At 35.2% G+C, this 7705-nt stretch overlaps 1 protein-coding gene and 1 long non-coding RNA gene across 2 annotated transcripts in view; one reads left to right on the top strand and one right to left on the bottom strand.

Moving 5' to 3' along the window:
• Positions 1–7705, top strand: part of LOC135108509 (uncharacterized) — a 116833-nt gene that overhangs the window by 75657 nt on the left and 33471 nt on the right.
• LOC135108510 (uncharacterized) lies at positions 4204–7146 on the bottom strand. Its single transcript, XR_010272320.1, has 2 exons — positions 6734–7146; positions 4204–6514 (listed from the first exon to the last, which is right to left on the bottom strand). It is a non-coding gene; the product is annotated as an uncharacterized LOC135108510 (long non-coding RNA).

Raw genomic sequence — 7705 nt, 5'->3', positions numbered from 1 at the left:
ACTTCATTTAATCGTAGTACTGTAAATGAGAATTCAGACTTCACAACACTCAGCCCTCCAGTTACTGGCAACAGCTCACAGACCAAGGGGGATCTGAGAGTTCCAGTTTTTGTTGATTCTGTGCAAAACCAATCATCAGCCTCTGATTTGCCACCAAGATATGGATCTCATAATTCCCAGCCAGAGGATTCTGCAACTAATGATACATTTGGAAGAGAAAATGGAAGTTTTTTTACAGGAAATATTACCAATGAGCCACATATTCCAGTTTCTTTAAATAGTTCTGAGAGCAGTACTGATTCATTTTCTGAGCCGACAGGGCCTGGTTTCATCAATATTAGTGCTGTAAGCACAGCAGAGACTAATGCAACAGCTTTCAATGCCAGTGAATCAACCGACATGAATAGACATCGTTCACGAAGAGATATTGCAATGGTTCCTATCGTTATTTCCCGTTTATCTCAAAGCAATCAGTTACCCGTTTCATATTTCATGCAAGGTAAACACAAAATTAATGTAAAAGTACTAGATGGGCCAAATGATATAGAGATCCATGAAAGGAGAGAGCTTACTCCAGATATAGAATCTGTAATGAATCAGGGAACAGAGAATCATGCTGATGGATAAAGGATCAGAAGATATATCTCAGAAATATGAAGATATTAAAGTAAGGCCATTAAGAGAACTGTCTCATACCATAGTATTTGTTGAAAATGTGTTGATAACTTTTCTGTATTGTAATAAAAATGAACCTGGCATGAAAGGTAATTAGCTACTGGAAGCATATCAATTACAGTTTAAGCAATATGACACATGACATTTAGTCTTCTGTGTAGGGAAATACTAAGGGTTACAGAAATGCCATACCTGCCTCAGATCATCATAGGAACAGAGAAATTGATTTGAAGTTGGAATAGATTGTCCATGACAGGTTCTCACCAGGGATTGGAACTGTGTTAGGACATTCATGGAAGTATGAGTATGACACTATATCAGTTAGTTTAAGATGGTCACCAGGACCCAAATGGATTTCAGTCGACCTTGACTGTTCTATTGCTATTTTAGGATGCTACATTCCACTTACTGACACTAGATTAATGTATTTACTAATTAAATATCAGAGGATTTTACACAATATTGTTGAAAACTTATTGTAGCATTGCTGTTTTCTGTTGAACATCAGCTTCAACATGAAAACATAGGTTAGAAGAATAGAAGCTTGTTTTTGTTAAAGAAATCAGAAACTGGAGTCACTAAAGTGTGTAGCTTTATTGTATGGGGAAATGTACATGATAATGGTCTTGGTAGTATTTAAGTTAAGAATTTTGTAATATTTTTGTGTTAGATTTAATGTAGCAACTATGCACTGGTTTAGAGGACAAAATACATTGGCTGCTTTAACTTACAAATATTTATAAATGTCATCTGCTGTTGTGGATTGAATTTAGATATTGTACTGATTACTAGAAAGAAATATAAACTTAGGGAAACCAATATATTTCATTAATGTTTTGTGGGTAAGGCTCTTTCCTGAACATTGTAGTGGTTACAGATTCTTTCACTGTGGCACACTTACTGCCTCACTATCATTCTAATACATTATGAATTTATGTCCTGTGTTGATTTCTTAGTAAGACTTTTGCATATTTAATAGATGTCTCACATTCTCTGCATAGAAATATGTGAAAGGTTCTGAGCTGGGTGTAGAGGTTCTGCTCTCATGTTGGTCACAGTTAATGGGTTGGCAGGCTTTTCTTGGGTTATATTCTGTTCATTGCATTACTCAGTACTGTTGTATACTTTCACTGAAGCTGACACAGCTCAGAATCAGGGAAGTTTTTGTTGGTGGTCATTTTCTTTCTTTTTTCTTTCTTTTTTTTTTTATTTATTAATATCTATATGATTTTAGTATCTATATAATTTTTTTCTTCTTTTTGTATATGATATTGTCAGTGGTGGATTTAGCTATTAACACAGCTGTCATTCTTGTTCCTAGTAATTATTGAAGCATACTTTTGATGATACACACATTTCCATGCCGTGACATTAATTATATGAGTGTGTGGTGCTGTTATGATTACTGGACTTTTTTTATGACTTTCTCTTTAATGAAGAACTTCCCTCGTGACTTACCGTATTCATTTACTAAGGTCGATGTTACATAACGCAAGAGTCATTATTAAAGAAACTACACATCATCGGTTATTAAAGCAGCAATACATATGCATACATACTATAATAGTTTGCATACTCATAACACTTCAAGTGAGGTGAACAGAATGGCACTAAGTAATCTGACATTGAGTTATGTGATTTTCTCATAGTATTAGCAACACTGACATCTTTAATCTGGTAGCTTGAACACTCTTGGCTTGGAACCAACACCTGAATCATATGGGCATGGAGTAATGTTCTTCCAGTTATATTTAATTTCTTCCTAATCCATAAATAACATAGTATTGTATATGAAATTATTGTGTTTGTAGAGTGCTGCTATTTTGAAGGCTAGCATTGCTGTAGTATTATGATAGTTATTTTCTAAATTCAAAGCAAAGGAAATGCATTTTTGCCAGCTGTTAGTCTGAGGTTTATTAGAGAATCTGTTTTGATGTTTGCATTGCTGTTTGGTAATGGTTATTGTCATTCAGGTCGAGGTTAATCTGTATATGTGAATATGAACACAAGAAACAGCTTATCTGTTGTATGTGAATGTTAAAAAAAGTAAAAAATACATGATATTCATAATACCAGTTTATATAAGAAATAATTGTTCCTATATTTACCAGAACAGCAATGGTAATGTATCATTTGAGGTGTTGTGTGGAGTAAGGGCAACTCTTGCTAAAACAAACATATGAGAAAATCTTCTTCAAAGGTAAAAACATTCATACGGTTATTACACAAACACCAATATAGGTAGAATGATGTTTTTAATTTTGGTGTGAAGGGGAATCTTTTAGGATTATCCTCTTAGATTTCTAACATGAGGTTCCTACAGATATTTTTAATAATGATGCTATTATTAGCATATATATAATATTTATATTACTATTTCAAATTTATGAAAAAGTTATCCAAAGAGGTCTCCATTCATAACCTCCACCTCCATACCCCAAATGTGGATGAGAGGCCCTTCCATAGGAAAAGGTCCAAGTTTCCACCACACCACAAAAATATGCCATAAAATAACCATTGCAAGCAAAAAGAGTATAACCCAAATTTGCATTAGACGACAATAACCCATATTGGGGATATCCTTACTAGTTGTAATCCAATACCACATGAAAGCTTATTATACATCAAAGAACTTTTTGGTGTGCATTAACATATTGTTAGCAGATGGTGCAAGTTGCCGTTACTCCATATGATGCTGCATTTAGTGAACAAATTTAGTGATTACAAATTTATGCTTGTTATTATTTGATTAGATGTCTAGTATGAATTATTAAGGCATATTGAAAACTTGTTTTGGAATAAATTTGATTATAGATCAGTCACATAAACTTTACAGTGGTATATAATATGATCCATGAATAAAAGCTGGAGTGATATCATGAAAATATCATTGAGCTGCATTGAAAATATTAAGATTTTACAGAACTGAAATATTAGTTTGTGTTATTTGTTATTGAAAATATCAATAAAATTAAACCAAAGTGTTCCCACTTGTACTGCCTCAAACCAAGGCATGATCAGAACACATTCATTATATTGAAATGCTGAGCAATTGGTCTGGAAACTAAAGCAAATCTGTGCTTTGGATGAAAGGTGCCATGTTGGGAATCAAGCCTGGGAGCTGAGCATGAAAGCCCAGCAAATTGCCAGCCAAGCAATGGGTACATCCTGTGCTTGTGGGGCTGTAGGGCTTCTGTGTTTGGGTCATTACACTGGAATGACAACTCATGCAAACTTCAGAGTGTATATTTTCATTATAAGTAATAGTGTAATGATAGACAATAGACACATTCAGATATATGAAATCAATACCCCATATTTCCATTATACTTCAGCATCTGATGTGATCTTCACTTGCTGCTGTGCAGTTCCAGGGTTTTGTATCATACAAATTGCTGGAATTATAAGCCTTTTCTTAACTTACCTTTGGCACTCAGCTGCATTTTCTGAACGTGGAGGTTTGTCTTTTTGCTCAGAGATTGGCAGGTATTTTGTCTTATCAGGCAGTGATGCTAATAATACCAGTAATTTCACAATTAGTCAAGTTTTATTGAGTTCATCAATTTCATACAGTGGCATACAAAAGTAATGTCCTATGAATAAGCTTCTCACAAGAGGAGTTGTTCATTGGTAAGGAGTTTAGTGGTGTAATCTTCCTTAGTTGATGAAATTGAAAAATCAGAAATATTGAGAATTTTTAACAAAGCTAAAACTTTCCTATGAAATTTCATGAGATGGAAATATATGATATAAAGAATCAGTATGCAAAAATGTAACATGAGTTTGTTTGTATATGTAAATGAAAGCTAAAAAGAAACAAGTGTGGAAACAAAGGGATTTATTACACTGGAATAAGATGATCTGTACTGTACTATACAAAATAGACATGCTCAGTACAGTGTGTCACATATAAGGAAACAATTCTGGTACAACTAATGAAATACTGCAATTCATTAGTTGTCTGCATCTGTTCACTTTGACGTTTCAGATTAATAATAATAATAATAATAATAATAATAATAATAATAATAATGATAATGTGGAGTGCAGTCTAGCTCCTTCCAGATAAATGGATTCCCCACTCTCAAATAATAATTATTATAATTACATATAATTATATAAGTATGATAACAACAACAAAAACAACAACAACAACAACAACAACAATGCAGCATTACCACAATTTTGATAATCATTCAATCATCCTGCTCCATGAAGCTGTACTAACAGCATGAATGTAAGGCCTCCGTCATGACTATATTAAGCTTGGAGGAGAAAGCTTTAGGAAAGTCTAACAACCCTTTCTGGTGAATTTTTAATTGCTCATCAGGGTAAAACTACCGCGTTTTCCATCGTATTTTGTAGATGCGCACATCATTCAAGCCCACAATCGTAGGTGGCTGTACAAAAGTCAAAGGTCACAGTAGTGGTTGTGAATACAGGGTGTGAGAGACGTAACAAGCTACAATAGTTCTACATAATATTTAATTATTTTTTCATACTGTGTATATTAACCAAAATTAAGCATCATGGCAGACTTATGTCGTCCTAATTAAGCACAATCAAGTTCCATGTAACGGTATACCCCGTAATTTTATTATTATTATTGTATCGCGGTTATTATTATTATTATTATTATTATTATTATTATTATTATTATTATTATTATTATTATTATTGTTATTATTATTATTATTGTTTTTGTTGTTGTTGTTGTTGTTGTTACTACAAACACACACATACTGTTCACAACCAAAAGGTCTCTGTTCGACTCCCGGGAAGGGTGAGCTGAGGGATTGTGGCCTTGTTGTCCCCGTGTGTGGTGTGTGAATGGGTTCAGTTACTAGAAGCTGTGAGCGCTTTCCGTAGGTTGGCTGTGTCTTAAGCCCCGCAGACGAGCGTGAGTGAATGAATGGGACACACACACACACACACACACACACACACACACACACACACACACACACACACACACACACACACAGCCAGTGTAATTCATTCACCAGACAAGACTGAATGAATTACACTCTTCGCGACCAACATCGTTTTTCTTTTCATAAATAATTATTTTAACCACCTTATATACAAGGAATTATTTGCATACATTTTTCATAGTTCGCGGATGAATCAAATATTTAGAATATTGTCTTTTTTTTTCATAAACAAGTTTGACAGTCGTACGTAAAATCCACCAGTGACAATATTGACCACTAATGTGTTAAGCTGTAATGTAACATAAGTACATTATCATATGCATGTTTACATTTCATGAGGAACAGGTAAGTGTGCTCGCGCACTGAATATTCATTCACGTGCTAATGTATATAACCTCTGTTACTGGTGTATTATTATTATTTTTTTTATTGTTATGTGAATGCATCCTAGCTAATTGTAAAAAAAGAACAAAATCAAGAATATTTCATTCTAAAATGACAAAGCACGAGTCTATGAGGATTTCATTAGTAATTGATCACAACTGAAAAACGTACACTATATATATATATATATATATATATATATATATATATATATATATATATATATATATATATATATATATATATATATATATATATATATATATCTTTGTATAGCGGTAGATATTCAGGGTAATACTCTGAGGAGAAGAGTTCCAAGTATCTCGGGGAGCAGTAATAGCCTTTCTTCACTTGTTCTAGGAAGCCTGGGGACTCGTTTAGCAGGCGGGGAACTTGTCTGAAGGCCTGTTGGCGGGGCAGGGCTGGGCCAGAAGGCTGGTGGTAGCGACAATGCGGCTTTTTGTAGATATTTTCAAAGATCATCGTGGAGCGAAAGTTTCAGTAGAGCTAACAGCTTATTTCTGGTAAAGAACGGACGGACGGAGTTATAAGGTCACATTATGATTATGTGTTAGGAATTATTATTTTCAGTCGTATTATGAGCTCACACGGTATATTTCGTTAACTTTCAGTGTAACATTTCATAGATTAATATCACATAATTGCCTTAAGTATTTTTTTTCCTCTGGCACGGTGCGTAAACGTAACAAACCAATCTGAAGACAATTTTAAACACTCACGAATAGAATCATTATTTTCTGTGCCACTGATAAAATGCAGGCATGCATTTCTTCACTGACGGGAATCACAACCGCGCGCGCGTCCAACTGCTCCGCTCGCCCTGCACTAAATGACGTGAGGAGTGAGGCGTTTCAGTGAGCGGCTGACCTCACCAGCCCCTCCCTGCCCCCTCTCCTCACTTGCTCCCAGACTCTCTCTCTCTCTCTCTCTCTCTCTCTCTCTCTCTCTCTCTCTCTCTCTCTCTCTCTCTCTCTCTCTCTCTCTCTCTCTCTCTGCATGTCTGTCACTCATTCATCCTCCTCGCTTCGCTCTCATTCGAACGTGGAGGGCGAATCGGTACCGCCGACTTGTGCTCATGTTGTCGAGGTCTGGTATGGTAGAATACTGTACTGTATGCATATATGGCCCGTTAAATCCGTTTGTTATTTGGCGTGTCTACGGAATTTCTGGTGTACTGAACATTAGTATCGGTGATTTGCATTTTAATATGATTTTTAAACCTCTTAAATCCTTTGAGCTTTCATGAGGAGTATTTTTTCAAGGGCCACAGAGATGATTAGTTTCTTATGGCTGTTTTTCTTTTTGATCCTGCAAAAATCCTAGTTAGACTATCATCAGAAACATGAAAATCCCATTGAAAATTTCAGCAACTTTCACCACAGCCTGTTAAAAGTATTTGAGACGAGACACCAAAATGTTTAAGAATATGGACTTTCTCCCCTCGCCATGTGTCCCATTATCTTGCGTCATTATCTTCATTCTCTAGTGGAGGAAAATGACGGTCGTTCATCAATCGCTTCATCCCGGTCGCCGTCAGCAGCTCATATTACCGGGGGTGTCGCGTTAACAGTTATCACGCCCATCATTCCTCAACATGAAGTATTCAGTTTGGATAGCGTGTGTGGGATCGTTGTATTTTTCTTCAATATCACCATCGTTTAATTTTTTTTTGTTTGTTAATTTCCTACTTT

The sequence above is a fragment of the Scylla paramamosain genome, chromosome 17 (assembly GCF_035594125.1).
Source record: "Scylla paramamosain isolate STU-SP2022 chromosome 17, ASM3559412v1, whole genome shotgun sequence".
Lineage (NCBI taxonomy): Eukaryota > Metazoa > Arthropoda > Malacostraca > Decapoda > Portunidae > Scylla > Scylla paramamosain.
This window is presented reverse-complemented; position numbering and strand designations above follow the sequence as displayed.